The sequence below is a fragment of the Notamacropus eugenii genome, chromosome 4, assembly GCF_028372415.1.
Source record: "Notamacropus eugenii isolate mMacEug1 chromosome 4, mMacEug1.pri_v2, whole genome shotgun sequence".
Lineage (NCBI taxonomy): Eukaryota > Metazoa > Chordata > Mammalia > Diprotodontia > Macropodidae > Notamacropus > Notamacropus eugenii.
In genome coordinates, this window is record NC_092875.1 from 232,320,228 (window position 1) to 232,340,596 (window position 20,369).

A 20,369-nucleotide genomic window follows, 5' to 3' on the forward strand; every position below is an offset into this window, starting at 1 on the left:
CACTTGTTTCCTAGGATAATGCTGAAGATCACTTAAATTTAACATATCTATCTACAACTTTAATAGAATTTTATAGTCAAATTTAAATGAAAAATATGCCAAATAAAATCTTAAGAATTATTTGATTATCTAGCTGTTTAAGGCTTTAACAAGGTTGTTCCTACTGCCTCAAAGATTAGTAATCCTGACTATATTAAAGTGCACCATACCATTTTTTTTGAAATTGATCTGTTTTGGTGTGAATTTGCATCACAATTCAAATAACATCAACTAGTCAATCATACTTTGCCATCAATATTATCTATGATCAGTGTACTCATCCAGATACTATTAGAGTGGATCAATATTAGCTGTCAATTCACAGCATAGTCTCCCATCCTTATTCTACATTAGAGCTTCACATTTGAGTTTTACTTTTTACAAGCATGCTTCAAAGAGGATCATAGTTTAGTCCTGGACACATTTCCAATTGCAGCACACATAATCAATTTCCAGCTATAGCCTCGTTCCCCCTCAAGTCTGAAAACATCAGTGCTAATATAGTTGCTATATTTCAGCCTTCACAACTTAAATCCATTTTAATATTGGACTCCACAGTTCTAAAGGGAAATAAGACTTCAAAATAGTTGATTTTTTTTCACCATAAGAGTCCTATTAAGACCCAGTTTCAGGAATTGTTGGAAGATGAGAGATTTTGTAATAACTATGCTTCAAATGACATGCAGTATGCCCAGACATAATCCACTTCAACTTCTGAACATTTGGTTTAGAACACTTGTTTGATGAGTATTCAGTTAGGCACTTTGCTACAAGTTCCTGCCAGAAGGTCAGAGCTTTGCAATTTATTTTGGAATGTTTCTGAAGATATTCTACTCCTTCTGTCAATTCTATAAATTTCTGTGTTTGAATCTCCAGTGCGATTATATATAATGCCAGTACAGAAGGCTTTGTTTTAGAAAATGTCATCCTATAATGACATGTCTTTAGCTGAGCTTTCAGTCTTTCAAAACTTAGTTTCTTTCTCCTTTCAAATGGTAAGTTTTCATGAATGAATGAATAATAGAGCTGTAGAAACTGCAAAGCAGTAGGAGCTTTGATTTTCCAACACATCTTCTCTTAATGCAATTTTTTTTTCCATTCTCATCAGATCAGAAATTGTGAATTTGTTTTGGCTTATTTGGATCAAATCAGTGGCTAATGGGACATTTCTCTCTTCCTCTGTCAATTTCACAGCCAGATAGAAGCAGCTTACTCCCACACATCCAAGATGATTGGGCTGTATCTTCATTTTGGATAGAAATCTGTCCAGTAAATTTACAGCTAGAGAAAAAGTCTCTATCAAAACCAACGAACTGAGTTAGACTAAGAAAGTCTTTCACATCAAAGTTCCTCAGTCTTGTTCCAAAAGTCATCATCATGAGCAGATTCAATTAGTCTCCAGTCACAGACCTTTGGCTGACATCTGGACTCCTGTTCCAACAGAACATTCAGCTGGTATAGCAGTTTCTGAGCTTCAGTTGTTATCACTGCCTCTATTGTCTCGTGTTTCTCACCTCAACTCTTCCTTGGTATTAAGCCTCCTGTTCTCCCCCTCCTTCCTCACCCTGGGACCTGTCCTCTCCTCACCCTGAAAAATTAATCTAAATGTCCTGGACAACACAGAAGTTATATGGGGGAGAGGAAAGGGAATCTGGGGGTGGGGGGAGATAATGGAGGGGATTTCTGGAGCAGTGACTCCAGCAAGCTGAGAATGATGCCAGTCTGAAGCTGTGGAGTGCTCACAAGAAGTAAATGGTGTAACCTTCCTAAATCCCTATAATTAGCTTTTTCATGTTTACCTTCTTGTATTTCTCCTGATTCTTACAAGTCAAATTTTCTGTTCAGTCCTGGTCTTTTCCTTAAAAATATTTGAAAGTCCTTTAGTTCATTAAATATTCATTTTTCCCCCTTGCAGGATTATACTCACCTTTACTGGGTATAATATTCTTGATTGCAAATCCAGCTTCTTTGTTCTTCAGAATATTATATTCTACTTTTTTTATTCTTTTAATGTAGAAGCTGCTAAATTTTGTATTATCCTGATTGTATTTCCACAATACTCTAATCATTTCTTTCCAGTTGCTTATAATATTTTCTCCTTGATCTGGGAGCTTTGAAATTTAACTATAATGTTCCTGTGAGTTTTCATTTTGGGATGTCTTTCAGGCAGTGATTGGTGGATTTTTCCAATTTTTATTTTATCCTCTAGTTTTAGAACTTCAGGGAAATTTTCTTTAATCATTTCTTGAAGTACTTTTTATTATAATTTTTTTATCATAACTTTCAGGTAGTCTGACAATTCTTATTTGTTCTCCAGGTCAGTTGTTGTTGTTGTTGTTGTTTTAATAAGATTCAGATTCTCTTTTATTTTTTCATTCTTTTGATATTTTTTTCATTTCTTGATATCTTATTACCTTCCCCTTGCCCAATTTTAATTTTTAAGAAGTTGTTTCCTTTGGTAAGTTTTTAATCTCTCTTTCCAATTTCTTGACTTCGTTTTCATGATGTTTCTGCCTTTCTTGCATTACTTTTATTTATTTTCTCAATTTTTCCTCAACTTCTCTTATGTGAGTTAAAGTTGTTTGCTTTTTAAAGCTCTTCCAATAACTTTTGGGATTCTGACCACTTTACATTTTTTCTTTGAAACTTTACAAGCAGTTGTTTTGTCTTTTTCTGAATTTGACCCCTGATCTTCTCTGTCATTGTAGTAATTATCAGTCATCAAGTTTTTTCTCTATTTTTTTATTCATTATTAACAGCCTATTTTTTGGCTGTTAATTTTATGTTAGGGTTGGGCTCAGCTGTTAGGGTATGGGGGAATAATGTCTTAGGCTTCAGGTATTTTGCACTGTTGTTTTCTGAACTCAGTCTGGGAGGTTTTGACCTTTTGGTTCTTCCAATGTTCTATAATCTAAGGCTTAGTGTGGTCATTGCTCCTCCAACTCATACCTTGCTTTATAAGTGACCTCCTGTATTATTGCCCACCCCTGAGTTGTGACCAGGGTCCCTAGCACCACTGCCATGACAACTACTCTTTCTCCCTGCAGTTTCTTCTGTGCACAAATTAGCTCACTGCTTTGCCCTGTAACTAAAACCAGGAATTTCCCTCTCCTACAAATGAGCACAACCACAGGGCCCCACCCTTCTATTACCACACTCACAGCATGTGCTCAGTGTAATAGGGTACCCTTGAATAATAGGGTACCAATGGCATAAGGGATAGAAAAGATAAAGCATAAGAAGCGAGGTGTCCATGGAAGTTATAATGTTATGCTTTTTCCAAGCAATTATGACTTTTACTAAACTCTTGTGATTTATTCTTCCAATCTTAGAAATTAGCATGTTCTGCCTTATTTCTTCTTCCTTTGCCCACTCTCAGCTCCATTTGTATTAATCTCTTTGTAACTTTTTTCTTTGTTTTCACAGTAGTTACAGAACACCATGTAGAACTATAACTTTTAACTGAGTCTATGCCAATTTGATTAATTAAATTTACTTTTAAATTGATTTTTAGCCATCGCATTCCTTCCTCAACAAATGACTGATAGAAGCAATTTGAGGATCCTTTAAGGATTCTCATAAATTGTTGCTAATATAAGCAATAATCCACTTGGCAAGTGATTCTATTCGTTTAGAAGTGAGTTGAAAAACTAGTTTCTCCTCTGTCTAGGGATCCCTAGGAGGAAGAAGCATAGTGGTACTGGGGGAAATCCCTAGGCCTGAATTCTGGTCTAATTTTACCTCTCCTAGCCTCAATTTCCTCGTTCATAAAAATATTCTTTCTGTCTCTGAAAATAGCAATAGAACCTCCACCATGTCCTAACTTGAATTCAATAAAACAATGGTATAGCTCTTATTGTTTTTTCAAGTAAGTGAAGAATCACTGAATATTTTATTATAATTCTGAACATTTTCCCATAATTTTTTGGCCATTGTGTCAAATTCAGCACATAATTATATATGAAGTATATAATTATATATATTATGCATGATATTATATATTATATATAATATTACATATATTCAGTATATAATTATATATATTTATATATAAAACATAATGTAAGGGCATCATAGTTGAGTAATAAAGACTCTCTAAAATGTAATAGGTATAGTAAAATATATATATATATTTTAAAAAACCCTTCTACTGCAATATCAGCTAAAACACTTTTCAAAAGTAGTTTAGACCTCCATCTAAAATTTTTCTCTATTGGAAGCTTGTAGTACACAAATGTCACCACAAGAGGGAGCGATGTACATATACGTTTGCCAAACAAAAGTCACTACTCGGATATTATCACTGCTTTTCCTAAACAGAAATTATATTTTTACTCAAACTGTGGCACAGTTTTGCATTCATTGAAAAACTTTCCATACAAAAGTGCTGCTTTTCATTTTCCTTTTTCTATATGTAAAATCAGGTTTTGTTACCCTTGATAAGTGCTACAGAGGTAAATTGGAAAGACCTGATTAAACTCACCAATCAAATATATTCCCCCAAAACCTCTGAATTATTCATAGACAACCTATCTCCATTTTTTCACAAATGTTTGTGGGATTTTTAAAGACATAAATGATATATTTTATGTTAAGGAGATAGTTCTCTTTAAAGGAAGTTCATAGAAATATTCATCTCTAGGGACAGCTAGCTAGCACAGTGGATAGAATGCCAGTCCTGGAGTCAGGAAGACCTGAGTTTGAATATGACCTCAGACAATTACCAGCTGTGTGACTCTGGGCAAAGTCGCTTAACCCTGTTTGCCTCAGTTTCCTCATCTGTAAAATGAGTTAGAGAAGGAAATGGCAAATCACTCCAGTATCTTTGCCAAGAAAACCCCAAATGGGACATGACTGAATCAGATAAGTAACAACAGGAATCTCAAAGGAGACAACATGGAGCAGTGGGAAGAGTACAGAGTCTAGAGTTAGAGAACCTAGGTTCCAGTTCAGTCCCTGATATGGTCTACCTAGTCTCTCAGTCTTGTCCCCTCTCTGGGCCTCAGTTTCCTCACTCTATAAAATTATTTTGATACCTGATCTCTAAGATCTCTTCTTGCACTATATCTATTACACTAGTAGACCAGAACTCCAGTATCTGGAATGTTGTTTCTCCTGAAGTCTAGAAATGTATACCTTGAAAGGTGATGACAAAATGTGAAAATTTATTCTGATCTTCTAAATGCTCAGTAAAAATAAAAATAATAAAAACAAAAATTACTTTAAACTATCATAAAGAAAGAAGGGGGGAAATTAACCTGAGCACAGTGTGGAGATACACAAATGAGAGGTTTTAGAACCCTCTTCAGAACTGGAGTGGCCACCCAAGACCATTTCTTTATTTGCTGGTGTTGCTCATGTGTCCAGTACAATGGGCAGGTGGTGGTTACAAAGAAGTAGAAACAAAGCAGACCCCCATTGATTGTGGAATGACTAAAAGAGTTTTGGTACTTGAACTCAACGACACATCACTATGGTATAGGAAACAACAAATATAAAGAATTAAGAGAAGTGTGGGGAAACTTACATACCGTATACTCAGAGGGAAGTAAGGAGAAAAAGAAAAAGCAATACACAGAACAGTATAATTTTATTGCTGAATCATTTTTCAGTTGTGTCCAACTCTTTATGACTCCATTTGGGGCTTTCTTGCAAAGATACTGGAATGATTTGCCTTCCTTCTACAGCTCATTTTACAGATGAGAAAACTGAGGCAAATAGAGTTAAATGACTTGCCCAGGATCACAGAGCTAGTAAGTGTCTGAGGCTGAAAGATGTTTTCTGACTCCAAGCCCAGAGCTCTGTGCACTGTGGCACCACCTGGCTGCCCTCAACAGTATGAGAATGAGTAATAAATGAAACTGAACACTGAAATTCTAATGACCAAGCATGGCCCTGAGAAGAATTGAGAAAATTTTCTTCCCTCTACAGAAGTAGAGAACTATGAGTATGGAATATTGAATGTACTGTCAGACACATGTGGTGGGATCATCAGTTTTGCTGATTTTCCCCATTATTAAAATGGATGCCTTGTCAGGTATGGAGTGAGAATATATTTGGAAGTGAAGGGGATATAAAAATAAGAGATACCAAAAAATATTTTTAAAAAATAAATAAGCACATGATTTCTCTCAGCAGATACTGAAATACAACAGAGTGCCCGCTTCAGTCCCAGAGAGGGTCCCCTAACAACAGCTCATCTGGGCAACCAAGAACAGCTCACAGGTTAATCTCTCCTGTCTAGCAGCCTTCCCAGATCTCACCACTATGAGGAGCTCTGGGCCTTCAAAAGGGAAAAGACAAGAGGCCCCAGCAGGAACATGAGGCATATTTGATGTTGCACTTTCCTGCTTAGTTTATGAAAAGATTCCTCTGTCTTTGAGGGAGAAAAACTACCCTCCACAAACAAACAAATACAGAGATAAAAAAAGATTGTTTTATCTAGGCAAAAAAGAAAATAAAGAAGTTTATGAGATGGATCATCCACTTTTCCTATAAAACTATTTTCAGGAAGGGCCTTTTTTCTTTACAAAAGCAAAATACTAAAATAGAAAGTAATGCTTTAATTTGCAAATGCTTCTCAAAAGGAAATCTAATAATAACAAGGGGTTCCCATTGGATTTCAGTTCATTTCATAATGTAAATATTTTTCCACGGGTGTGTATGTGTGTGTGTGTGTGTATGTGTGTGTGTATGTAAAAGGTGCACTGGGCCAGGTAGGTTTCACTTTAGGTCGTCATTTCAACTCTCGTTCTCTCTCTCCCTCTTCCTCCCTCCCTCTCTCCCTCCCTCCCTTCCCCTTCCTTCTCTCTTTTTCTCTCTCTCCTTCACCCTGATTAACCTCACAAACTAAAAAGTATCAGAGCCTACCACCGCCTATTCAGATTATTGATACAAGGATCAGCAAGAGAGAAAGAGTGACTTTGTTTTATGTCTTTTTCTAAACTAAATCAAGCCAGTGCCATTTATTCTACAGTTATCATCTGTTTGTCCCTTGGTATAAATTTTAAGAGAGCTCAGTGGCACTTTAGTCTAGTCTCCTATGGAGAGACATGACTTTCTCAAGATTATAAGCCAATTTTTGTGCCATTTAAAGTGTCGGGAAGATAGGCACTGTTTTACTAAAATTTGTGTATTCCCCAGCATCGAGTACAGGGTTTTGCATGAAATCTAATATACCCGATTCACTGCCAGATGAATTATTTTGGAGGCCACTGAGCCTTGGAATCAGTCTTAAATGAATCATTATTTCTATAAACAAGTATAACTCAGGAAATCCTGGCCTTGCTGAGGGCTATCTTCAAATATAAAAATAAGTTCATATAATATAATTGGAGAGAATTGGGCTATCTTCATATGTAGGAATACCAGTGACTACTCAGTGTTAGTGGTTTAATGCCTGAGTTCCATTTTCTCTCCATAAACGCTCCTATCACTACTTCTCACCACACTACTTAACAGATTATTGTGAGATTCAAATGAAATGATGCACATGAAGAGCTTTGTAAACTCTATAGCAATCTATTTGTCGGTAAGGGTGAACTCCAACCCCAATTAATCACAGAAGGTCTGCAGAAGATAGCTTTAGGGAGTGAGACCTCACTGTGGCAAAGAGAAGTAGGGCTTATGGACTCAACTTCGGAGGTCCAACAAAAAGCTACATCTAGGGGAAACTTCAAAAAGACTCTCCTAAGGGAAAAAAGGACTTCCAGTAGCCGGGAGCTATAAGTAGATATTTTGGCAACATAAGTTCTCTACAGATTCATCTTACTATTTATGTACTTTATGTTCATGAGCATTCTCCCCCAAAACTCTGTGTATATTTGTTGAAGAGTGTGCTGTCCTTGCAATAGTTATTATGGAAATACCCTTTCTAAAAGCTAATTCGGTCTGCTCATCACCACTGGAGGCTTGTGAGCAAAGCTACTACAAACACCAAAGTACTTTTAGAACTCTAAGGGAAAATAGTAACCATTGCTTTCTGGGTATTCAGTTTGACAAATCAAATGGGAGTTGTGGAAGTGGTGCTGGAGGGCACACTACATATTAATGCAAGCGATGATATTTGAGACATCTATTAGCATTGTCGATCTAAATCCATTGGCTGAAGACTTAAAACAAATAACTGAGAACTGAGATAGTCCAGGGATTAGGTTGACTTATTCTAAAGACAAGAAACAGTCAGGAGTAGAAATATAAAGATGACTAGTACTGATTGAAAACATTTAACTTTTCCCTTTTGTTGCTATTTTATACAGGCTAGGGTGATTTCCCTTTAAGGAAGCAAAAAGCCTGTCTTCAGAATTCACTTGATCCAAAGGTTAAGGGTCTAAAACTTGAAATCCAGCCTATATGATGTTAAGACTTCTAGAAGTGTTCCCTACAGGGATATTTTTTAAAATTTGACTTTGCCTATCACCATAGTGAATGAAGAATTGGACAGGAATAGCAATTTACAAGTCTGTATAAAGACCAGGATGAGTGGAAATGAAGAAGTAGCCAGACTAGAATTATGGTTATGATTTGAATTATTATATCAGTCTCATTTTCCGAATGGGGAAAGTGATTTGCCCACATTCATATAACTAGTAAATGTTAGAGGTCAAATTTAAACCAAGCTCAAAGTCCATCACTCTATCAACTACCCTGTGCTTCCATACTAGAAGGGAAGCTCCTTGAGGATTTATATGTCTTGTATATCTCTTTATCTCTCACAGAAGCTACCACAAATGTCCTGTTTGTTGTAGAAACTCAATAAATATTGAATTGATGAAGGTATGAAGGTATGCATATATGCATGAATGACTCATGCATATAATGCATGAGTGAAATGACTGAAAGAGCTTTGGATAATAGTTGCACACATGCCCATCCACTATTATTATTTCTTGTTTTTTAAATATATTTTTATTTCATTAAATATTTCCCAATTACATGTAAAAAAGTTAATAGTTTTTTAAATTTTGAGTTGCAAATCCTCTCCCTCTCTGTCCACCCTCATCCTTTGAGAAGGTAAGTAATATAATACTGATTATACATGGGAACTCATGCAAAACGTATTTCCATATTAACCATGTTGGAAAAGAAAACACAAATAAAATAGGTAAGAAAAATGAAGAAAGTAAAAAAATATGCTTCAATCTGTGCTCAAAGTATTTTTCATCATGAGTCCTTTGGAAATATTTTGGATCATTGTCTTGATCCCAGAAGCTAAGTCTTTCACGATTGATCATTGTTACAATATTGCTGTTACTGTATACAATGTTCTTTCAGTTCTGCTCACTTACTTTGCATCAGTTTGTATAAGTCTTCCCAGGTTTTTCTGAAACCATTTTGCTTGTCATTTCTTATACCACAATAGTATTCAGTCACAATAATAAAGCACAAGTTGTTCAGTCATTCATCATTTGATGGGCATCTCCTCGATTGCCAATTCTTGGTCACAACAAAAAGAGGCACTATAAATATTTTGTACAAATAGGTTCTTTTCCCTTTTCTTTGATTTCTTTGGGATAGAGACCTAGTAGTGGCATTGCTGGGTCAAAGGTTATATAAAGTTTTATAACGCTTTAGGTGTAGTTCCAAATTATTTTCCAGAATTCTTGTACTAATTCATCCACTAATATTATTGAACAGGAATCGTTTCTCCTACTCTCTCGGCCAGAAAAGGAGAGTAGATAGAAAAGTCAAAGTGAGGTTTCCAAGTAACAGTTCTAAAAAAGAGACAAAAACTCTGCTTTATCTAAACATAATGGCTCCCATGAGGAAAAAAGAATGGAATACAACATCTATGACCTTGTTACAGCTTTCAGGAATGGTCACCTGAAGATGCTACCAGAAAATTTATTTTCTTCTATGTACTATTCAGAATCTCTGGTTAATGCTCCTTCCAGTTCTCTATATGGTTCTGTGATACTATGACTCTGAATTTCCATTAAAAATTCTGGAAATTGTAGCAATGATGTTCAAAAAACTGCAAATTTTAGAATGTTTAGTTCTGGATGTCACAGTTTAGGAAAGATATTGGTAAGCTGGAGAAGGTCCAGGGGTGGATAACCAGTCTGGTGAAAGGCCTGGAGGCTTTGCCATATGAGTATCTATTTAAAAAACCTGTACACTTTTATCCAGGAGAAAAGACCCAAGGGAGACACAATAGCTTTCTGCCACATGGAGAAAACATTAGACTTGTTCTTTTGGTGGCAGAAAGTGGAATCAGAAGCAATGAATGGAAGTTGTAAAGAGGCAAATTTAAGTTGAATATTAGGGGAAAACTCTCTAATAATTAGTGTCTTCCTGAAGTGAAATTGGTTGCCTTGGGAGGTGTTGGGCTCCTCAGTGGAAGCCTTTTATTTAGAGGTTGGATAAGCACATGTCCAATGTATTAAAAGGAAGATTGTTTTTTATGTTTGGTTTGAACTAAATGCCCTGCTGAAGTTTCTTCCAATTTCAAATTCTGTGATTCTATGAGTTGATACCTATATGCAGACAGAAGCTAATAATTGACATCCATCATGGCTCTCCTTTCTCTGGAAAAAAATCGATCAAAATCAAGACCCAAGGGAAAACCTAGCCAAAAGAATACTGCTGTAAACCTCTTGCTGTTGGGAGGAAGGTTGCTCCAGACATAGAAAACTTGGGGATTTTGCATGATTACAGCTAATTCTCATTCACATTTGCATCTTTATTACTGCAACAGCCACAAATGACAGCATTTGCATGTTTGACTCAGCTTTAGCTTTGATTTTTATTTAATAAACACAAATATTCTCCTTTCAACTTTATCTCTCATTCCAAAAGAATTTCTAGAAGCATTAGGAAAACAGCTCTGTTTAGCTGTCTACCCAGTTGTGAGTTGGCACAAGCTCTAACGTATTCAAGGTGCCCCTGGGTGTTTTATTCTGTTTAGTCTTAAATTATGAAGGAAATGAGGAGCTGGGCTAAGAATATCATAGGCGAGGCTTGTGTCCCAGAACACATTCATAGAATGTTCTTTGTAGTATGAAATATACTCTTCTGGTAACTTTGTTTGCCTTATTATTGAACCTATTAGTATTTGGAAATAAAAGTCTTTCTTCTTTTCCTGAGTTTGTTTGCTGCTTACGTATATGTTCTTGAGATTCTAATGTTTATGAAATCATCCAGTGGCATCTTATAATAGCTTCTGTGGCAAAAAAAAAAGTGATCAAGAGATGATAAAAGATGAAATGTCTTTTCATACACTATATGCCTTTGTTTTGAGCTTTTTATAGCTACAATTTTTAAAAAATCAACTTACCCAGAGCTGTAGTAGCCAGTATAGGTCACCTACAGGATATTTAGTGATTTACATTTGTAAGTTAAAAATATCCATGGATAAATATCTGGAATCTAATCTGAATTCAATTATAAATACTGTATTTTTTCCTGAGTGAAAAACAAACCTTACTTAATGTGAAAAATATTTCTGAACTTTCATGCTCATATAAAATTGTAGTATTTCAAATTCTGGTTTAAAAGTCCCTCCCGCAGATTTTCTTCATGTACTCCATGTGTAAAATCTATTTGTTGTTAGGAGACATATCAGATAATTAAAATCTTTGATTCTGGGAGAAAGTGTTCCTAATGGGATTCTCTTGCAACTAATTCATAAACAAGAAAGTCTATTTAGAAACATATATATATACATATATATATATTCATATACACACATATGTATGTGGGAGAAAAAATAGGAGTGGACATAAGAGCCTATAAATTAAAAAAAACTAACTTGAATGCATTACGGAAGGAGGACCTCTATCAACATCTCACTGAAGTGCCTTTTGTCATGTTATGGAAGTGACCCTAGGTTGTCCAAGGATTTGCTTATCTAGCACAAGCTATGAACCATGATGTAGTCTAACAAGTTCTCATCATAATTCTTACCAATTATAACAGCCACAGTATTTGTCCAGTGGTCACCATCCATCATTAGGCTATATTGGGTCAGCTATACTAACATTCTGTGAAGTTAGAAGGCAAATTGGAAATATGTATATATCATCAGAGGGCCAACCTTGTTAAATTCGGGGGAACTCATCATTAAGTTAGTTACAGGGTCATGGATTTTTCAGTCACAGCAATTCTTGAACACCACTTCCTAACTTCCTGTTTCTAACCTTCTATGAAAGATGTTAACATGCCCCTGTGGAGGGACAATAACCCTTCTGAAGAAATCATGGATTCTTGAAGTGTTCAGATATGCACCCTGTGAGCAACCCAAATCCTATTTTTCTCCAGTTTTGCTTCATTCATCCAACAATGAATATAATCTTTCATTTTACTTAGAAAATATATCATTAACTGATATAAATATCAGGACAAATATACAAGAAACAACATTTTGCTAGACAGTGTGATTTTTGCCTTTTTAAAATAGATTTTTATTCAAATTTTTTTTGTTTTCACATCAACTGCATTTTCCTTCTGTATTTGTCTCCCTCTCCTTTTCATTTATCACAAAGATTGTATGTGTGTGTGTGTGTGTGTGTGTGTGTGTGTGTGTGTGTATTTAGAGCTAATCTCAAAGCTCCACATTGCTGCTTTCAAGTCCTCCCTCTGACACATATTGGCTGCGTGACCGTGAACAAGACATTTAACCTCTTGGTTGTCTAGGTAGCTCACTAAGACTTAAATTTCGGAGAAGGTGTTGACCTATATTGGTAGACGGAGTTTTCTCCTCTGGGAGTTCCTTACGCCAATAAAATCCCAGTTCTAGTCTCTCCCTATCCCCTATGTGATCTAAGAAGGAAAAGGCAAAATAAGGATTCAGTAGTAGGTAGCCTCCATACAAACAGAGTCTATGTAATAGAACATAAGTAAAGAATTAAAAAGAAAATTTACAATTATCACTCTATTTACATGCTATTAAATAGCAATGTAAAATTTTGGGGAAAAGCAGTATGGTTATATGGTTATATGGTTATATGGTTATATGGTTATAAGACCAAAGCCATAAAATGTCCCATCTATCATAAGGCATGGGATTTAATATTTAACTCAAATATTCAAGGGAGGTGTATTGAAAAACTGAGCATAGCCAGCTTGGCCCTGTGTAGTAGAGAAGGTGCTGTTCCCTCATCCCCATGATGAAGTTTCATGCTCTGTTAGCAACATCTGTGGAGAACAGGTAGCCCTAATGTTCTTCAGTACTGCTCCCTTAAAAAAGAGAGTACTCTTGAGCAACAAGTCAAGAACGCAGGGAAATTTGGGGCTTCTTATTTTTCTCTTCAATCTTGTTCTAAAATTTCTCTGTGTCTTTTCATCAGGAATGCTTAGAAGTCCTCTATTTCATTAAAAATCCATCCTCCTCTTCCCCTTCCCTATAGTATTTTATTCAGTTTTGTTTGTTGGATAAGTTACTTTTGCCAGTAAGCCTATGTCTTTTACTTTCTGGAATATCATAACCATGTTCTCCACTTCTTTATAGTAGTGACTGCTAAAACATGTGTGATCCTGATTGGTCCCTTGGTTTTTGAATTAACTCTTTCTGGATTCTTGTAGTATTTTTTTCTGGAAACTCTGGATTTTGGCTATGATGTTCCTTTCTTTTTCTACTTTTCTTGGTGGTCTGGAATTCATGAATACCATAAACTTCAATAGTCAGAATAGTTTGCTTCCAGCCTGTTTTTCTGCTTTGATGCAAAATCATTTCATGGCTATAATTCTGCTGTTAGCCTGACTTGGTAAACTTGGTATCTCCGTTTCCTTGGCTCTTTTGTAGCTTAATTTTGCCTGATTCAACATGCAGGAAATAGTTGGATTGTTGTGTAGCTGTGTCTTGAAGGTAAATGATGACTGCTGGGCAATCAATTTGACTGTAATAATTGGTAGGAATCATGCTAGACCTATGCTAGACCATGGAGCGCTGTGCCTACCACACGGACACGTTTTTAGACAGCTCTCTCAAAAATGTAATATGATAGGTTCAATGAGAGAGCACACACTAGAGCAGGGGCCCTAGCCCTTTTTGTGTGTGTGTCATGGACCTCTTCTCAGAATAACATTTTAAATGCATAAAACAAAATATCAGATCCCAAAGGAAACGAATTATATCAAAATAGTTATCAAAACAAATTTTCAAAAGTTCACAAACCCCATGTTAAGAACTAGAGCAATAACTTACTAAATAATCTCCTGATATCTTGAAAAATCATGCACTTTTTAATGCTTCTGACACATAAATGAATATGCACCATAGTGCGTGGGTCAATAGGTCAAGGCTCTGTGTTCTCCTGGATATGGGAACTCTCAGTTACAACTCAGATTATAACTCTTCTATGAATTATTAGATAAAAGGAAGCTGTCTGAGGATCAGAGAGGTTATGACTGCCCATGATCACATAGCTTGTAAAGGTCAGAGGGGCATTTGTTCTTAGAGCTTCCTAAGACCAAGTATGGTACTTTATCTACTATGCCATGCTTCTTTATCACAATGGGTAAATAAAAATGAAAAGATTTTGGCACTGGGGAAAAAAACGATGAAAAATGGAAAAGTTAGAAACAATGTTTCTTGGGAGAAAGAATGCTCAATCTGGAATCAGAGGACCTGAGGTTGAGACCTGGTTCTGACACTAGATGTTGGGGCCATGGGTAAAAAGCCTCTTTGAGACTCAGTTTCTTCCCATATAAAATGGACATGCTGTTTTTGTAGCAAGGTGATCATTGGAACCTTTAAGTGATCTGATGTGATCTGGACCTCTTCTCCAGGAAATGAATATGTACTCTCACACCTTGCTGAATGACAGAGAGAGCTCATGATTTGGTCCTGAATGTAAGCTACACGGATGTCTGGTGACTGAGCATTGGTAATAGTAGGGAGCCAGGATTGTTACGTGTGGTGTGGTGGTGGTGGATGGAAATAGATTCCTGTTGGAGGGTCCTCTACACCCCTAGAGTCTATAAATTCTATTCTCTTTCAAATCCTTCTGCTTAGGGGTCCCATTCTAGCACTTTCTCTCCCTTGAGTTTCTAGAGTGGGATGCACAAGGGCACAAGCACATTTTCACTACCTACCTCATAGGACTGATTGTCCCAAGGAAATCACTATGCAAACGTTAGAGTGGCACATTTTGAGTTTTATCTGACCTAGTGAGCTTCATTTTGAGCACTGAATGTATGCTTACTGACCTGAACTTGAAATATATAGCCAAGTAAAAGAAAATGAACCTATTGACCCAGTGTTAAATCTCGCTTGAAAATAAAATATTCATATTGTTCATTTTTTCCTACTTCCATTCTTTCCACTTTTAAAGGAAACACAAATTGTTGTAAAATCTTAAATGCAGTCAAATGTTTGCATGTTCTGTTTTTTTCACCTGATTAGAGACAATAATTCATTGTGACACTTTCTTGAGGGGTGTTAGTGCTTTATTTGACAGCCTTTATTTTAGACAGTCTTTTAACAGTTATTCAAATTTCTCCAGCAATGTAATCTGGAACATAGAGTGGAAGAGAAGAAGTGCTTTGCATATTTACAAAACCTAAATGCTGAATAAAAAATAAAAATAAAAAGACCCTGACATTGGAAAAGCTCTAGAAACTGGGAAAAATAGGTCTAGATTCAGAGTTAAAAATATATTGATTTATGAAAAAAGACAAAATATTTCTATGTAAATTATAGACATCTACAAGGAACATTATTGCTTTGAAACTGGTTACAGTACATGCATTATGTATTCCCTTTATTGCTAGGCAGAACTCACATTTTAAAAGCTTAAGGAAAAATAGCTTCTATGACAAACAGTCCCTCCTTTTGCTAAGGCACCTGTTTATTTTTGGTATGTTATGATAGTAATAATAGTAGGACAAGGCAATCTTCTCATTACAATCTTTTCCCCAGATTCTCCTATTTACCCTAAGTAACCTATTTAATGCCATTATGGTATATTGTACAGTCTCTTCCCCTTAACATTGCTTTTACTCAGGTAATGGGAATTACAGTAGGAGGCAATATCTAGGCTGTTTTCAGTGTTCTCTCTCATAATCAAGTAATCAAAAAGCATTTATTCATCACCTCCTCAGTGCCAGCCAAGCACTGAGAATACAAAGATCAAATGAAACAGTCCCTGCTTGTCCCCAAGGCCTTATACTCTATCAAAAATTGCAATTATGATCTGATAGTTGAGAATGTTCAGATGAAGCTTATTAGCCACTTTCTTTTATAAAGAGCATGATGCAGAATACCATTTCCCAACATGTCCCAAATAACTCACATTGTAAAAGATCTTTTCTTATCCAACAACCCTAAATTTTCCAGAGCATCTTCTGCAAATTTGATCCTTTTTCCACTTCTCTATTTCCAAAGTGAATTATTGATTAATCAACAAGCATATCTTAAGCACTTGTTATATAGGTCAGGCAGTATGCTAAGCACTAAGAATACAAAAAAGGTGAAAAATAAAAACAAACAAACAAGTAAAACATAATCCCTGCCCACAAGGAGCTCACATTCTAATAGAAAAGACAAGCTGTACGTAAATAAGATGCTCTGTAGTTTATTCCAGGCAGTAAGAATCTGTAATGTCTTATATAGGAAACTGGAAAATATACTATACATGATCCTACCTAATAGTGGCTCTAAATGTAGAGCCACTATTATTCCACCTCATTTACTGTAATATCGAGCTAGCCTCTGGAAGTGTTTCTCCTACTAGATCATTTACTTTCCACAACCTGTAGAGGACTAGTCTTTAAAAGATTCCCATTTCTAAAATTCCTGAGACTTTACTCCTCTGGAGGTTTGCCTCAGTTTGCAATATCGAGGCCTGCTATTCATAGCAGAATGAAAGGTAATTTGATAGATAATTCTTCTGATGGTTAAGAATACGTGTGGAAAATCTTCTGGAAACCATTCATCTGAGTTCATTTCTGTCAAAGGAGACAAATACATTTTTGGTCTAGTTTAAAACCCTATATCTTATCCAAGTAATAGCCCTATTGCTTCCATGTTGTTCAGAATTTAGAGTTTAGTCTCCCTTGAATTGCTGTGTGCTCTTGTTAAGAATGTTGGCAGGATTGTGTCTTAGTTATTGTAGAAGTTGGAGACCAAAATTAACCTAAATTTCTCTCCGTAGTAGAACAGTCCTATTCACATATTTATCTAGAGAACAGGGTTGTATTAGAGGAAGTAGAAAAGAGTGGTGGGAGTAGGGTAGTAAGCTTCTTTGCTACAGTTTACTCATTCTGTAAGCAAAGGGTATTGTGATCCATGTCCATTTCCCAAGTGAAACAGACGAAGCGCCATATAGTTTTGAAGAGTCCAAATCAGCTCTATGAAAGACACAGGTAAAGGGCATGCAATCTTCTTAATGATGAGGAAAGAATGTTTATGAATCTCCTTATGAAACTAGAAATGAACAGGAGGCATCTGACCATTTTTTTCTTTCATGCGTCCATGGTCATTACATTTAGCTTAAATAGATAGAGAGCTATTTGGGACCTTAAGGAAATCAGGTGTAGCAAAAATGTTGACAAAATCTATGGAGGGCCTGGGAAGTCCCACCACAACACAAGTGGAAAATACTTTCTTTTGAGTAAATCTATCCTGACATGGCAACACTTAGTATGTTTATTATGCCATTTATTGGTTTCTGGGTTAGAGTTGGCACATCAGTATTTCGTTCTATTTCCCTGGGGAATGGGTGCACTCTTGTTAGGTAAACCAGAATGTTCAGTCAGCGTGCAAACCTTCCTTAGAATGTCTTTGAATGTATTAATCACGTAAATAATGGCTCTTTTAATGTGTGTATGTAATTATTGCTTGCTCTTGTATCAAGCAATTTGGACAAATGTGGTCTTTGACTCTTGGAGGCTTCTAGGAACCCTATGGTTACTATTCTAGTAGGTTCAGTTTGAAGTTCAGATTTTATAAAGATTACTTAACCTACTCTCTGAGCAACTTTCTGAGACCATGGTTGGATCGAGTTATCCTTGCTGAGCCTATCATCAAGAAAAAGAAAATTCTTCTTAATTCAGGTCACTTATGGCAACAGACACCATGTGAAAATGCATGACACTGAAACCGGCTCAAAAGGAAAGGCCTGGGATTAGAGTCACTCCCTGCCCCTCAACACACACACACACACACACACACACACACACACACACACACACACACACACACACACACACACAGAGCTGAGGTATTATATATACTGAGGTTATGAGAAGAGGATCTCTGGCATGGAAGAACACATTATGGCCAGAGCCATACCTCTTTCTCCCATACCCTTGAGGCAAAATATCCCCTTCCTTATCACCTAGTGGGGCCTGACTAGTACCTTATTTTCTGCTTTGGAATGGAGGGAAATGTCTTGAAAATTTGGGGCAGAAAGAAAGCATAACTTTTCTAAGAACAGTCATCTTAAAACCATTTAAGGTTAAAATTCTCGAGTACTCTTCAGTGTGAACTCTCCTGAATATTATAGCCATATTCTTCTGAGAATGGTGGGATACTCAACAGCAAATCTGAGTAATCTGGTGCAATACATTCACCTTAAGAAAACTTTATTCATAAATGAAGATATCAAGGTATCAACTTACTTATGTTTATTTTCTCAGTTCCATAAAGCCTTGATGAAAATCATCTATATATGTAAAGAGGATATGATTGATGAATGCATGAAAAGGTAACAGAAAATTCTCTATGTCTCTATATCTTTGCATTCTCATAGCTAAATGGCATGGTGAAAGCTCCTACTGTGTCTGCTGATTTTTTTAAAAAAATGAACCTGGTAGGACAAAATTCAGCCTTGAAGATCCTCTGCAAACAAATGAGTCACCTTCTGCATATATTCTAAAAAATGTGACTAAGCAGATCACTTTGTTCACAATTCTATATCAGGCTACTCATAATACAACAAGACATCAGCTCACTTAAAGTGTTTGAGTGTAGCGTGGAAGATGTCCTGTCCAACATTCAAGCAAAAATGTTTCCTACTAATATAGATTTTATTTAAATGTTCTTATCCATAGATACCATTGTAGTAATTGCATTGAGCCCCATATACTATAAACTTCTTCAGGGAAATCCACAGAAATTCAAAAAGGATTCTTATACCACTAGAAGAACAAAGGGAATGAAAAGTGATCAATGTCAAGATGTGAATATTCGACTGAACAGAGAATCCACTGAGTTAATTCACCAACATGTACATCTTGGAGAGTACCCATAAGTACTTATTCAATGCTTGTTGATTGAATTATTGGATGAATATTGCCAATGAAAAATGAACTGCATCTTGAACTGAGCGAGAGGTGAATGGCTTATATTGCATCTGAAAAATTTCTCAATACTTTCAACGATCTTAATTATTTTACAGCCAGAAAAAATACTTTAATCACAATATTCTCCTGGTGATGCCATGTGGTTATGACTCATAAAACACTGTGACCTTAAAATATTCAAAATAACAAGTAATCCAAAGGGCAACAGAATGACATACATCGGGTATAATAAGTAGACTATAACATATTACCCATGACAGTCTGTGCCCCATTCATGGAATAAAATACATGTTATCTGGCCATGCATGTCTTGGATGAAAGTAGGTCAGTTAAATAATCAGGACTAAAAAACAGTGGACAATTTAGATTATACTTGTACCCACAAAATATTAAAAATACTAGAGGAAAACCTCTAGTGTGTCAGGTGTATCCTCGGTATATAATTTACAGAAAGACAAGGACAAGAATTGCACAAAATAAGAGATAAAAAGGACTAAGTGACCCCACACTAATAGGATTTTTAGATCTAAGTAAGTTTGTAAAAAAAACACAGTAAATCCAAACATATATATATGTCAATTAAGAGCTAAGAAACCCATCATTATACCCAAACTATATAAATGTGTTATCTTGGTTATCATTTCTAATAAATTACAATATTGCCAAAGTGATAGGACCTGTATCCACATGAATTCTATTTTGGTCTCGTTAATAAGACATATGTGTTTGTTATCTGTTTATCTTTGTATAGAGATACATGCACATATATGTACATATATGCATATATATCTCTTGACATACTTGCAACTCTAAAAATAAATTATATAAATATACACACATTTTTCTAAAAATTGCAAGTATTTAATATGGAAACAATTTTCCAGACCTATGGATTTGAGTCTCTAATTTCAATAGCTTTTAGCCTGTCACTTTCATGTTTAAATTGTTGATATAGTCTAGAATAGTAAATGTTACATACTTCGTATGATTTATTATGGCTTATGATGATGGAATAGTAACTCCACTTGCTAGATGGCTCCATGGATAAAAGAAATTTTACAGGGGAATTAATGCTTTTGCAGTTC

At 35.8% G+C, this 20,369-nt stretch overlaps 1 pseudogene; it reads right to left on the reverse strand.

The window, feature by feature from the left end:
* Positions 1-654: 654 nt before the first annotated feature.
* LOC140502455 (cyclin-G1 pseudogene) lies at positions 655-11,986 on the reverse strand (annotated as a pseudogene).
* Positions 11,987-20,369: the final 8,383 nt, after the last annotated feature.